Below are 522 nucleotides of genomic sequence, written 5' to 3' on the forward strand. Positions count from 1 at the left end.
GATTTGTGATGCTGCCTGCAGGATGGGGCGTCACTACCTGGGCCCAGTGGAATACCTGCAGTACATCAGGGAGAACAAGCAGGTGTGGACCATGGTAGGCTATAGTGGCATACAGGAGTACATGTGATGGATGTCTTTACAATTATCCCTTGATACACCCAGGATACTACAGAATGTCAGTGCAGCAGACTCATGGTATGGAAGTCAACATTTTCATTCACGGTATACACGTCGGGAAGCTGGCCCTGTGGGTGGCCATTGCATTGCCAGAGGACCAATACCCCACAAAAGCATGCAAGGACTATGCCAGAGGCAGGGTTGTAAAAAGTACCTGACCATGTATATGATGTAGCACCTCATGTCCCTTAGTAGCAACTTTTGCCTGTGCTCACCATATATGACACTCTTACTGACCAACAGTGTCATGTTTGTGACATGCGTTAGCCCATATCAATGACAGCAATGCCATGGACATGATTTTGCCTGCTGATGCGTATGCAGCAGGCTTTGGATGGTGGACCT

The sequence above is a fragment of the Volvox carteri genome, assembly GCF_000143455.1.
Source record: "Volvox carteri f. nagariensis unplaced genomic scaffold VOLCAscaffold_80, whole genome shotgun sequence".
Lineage (NCBI taxonomy): Eukaryota > Viridiplantae > Chlorophyta > Chlorophyceae > Chlamydomonadales > Volvocaceae > Volvox > Volvox carteri.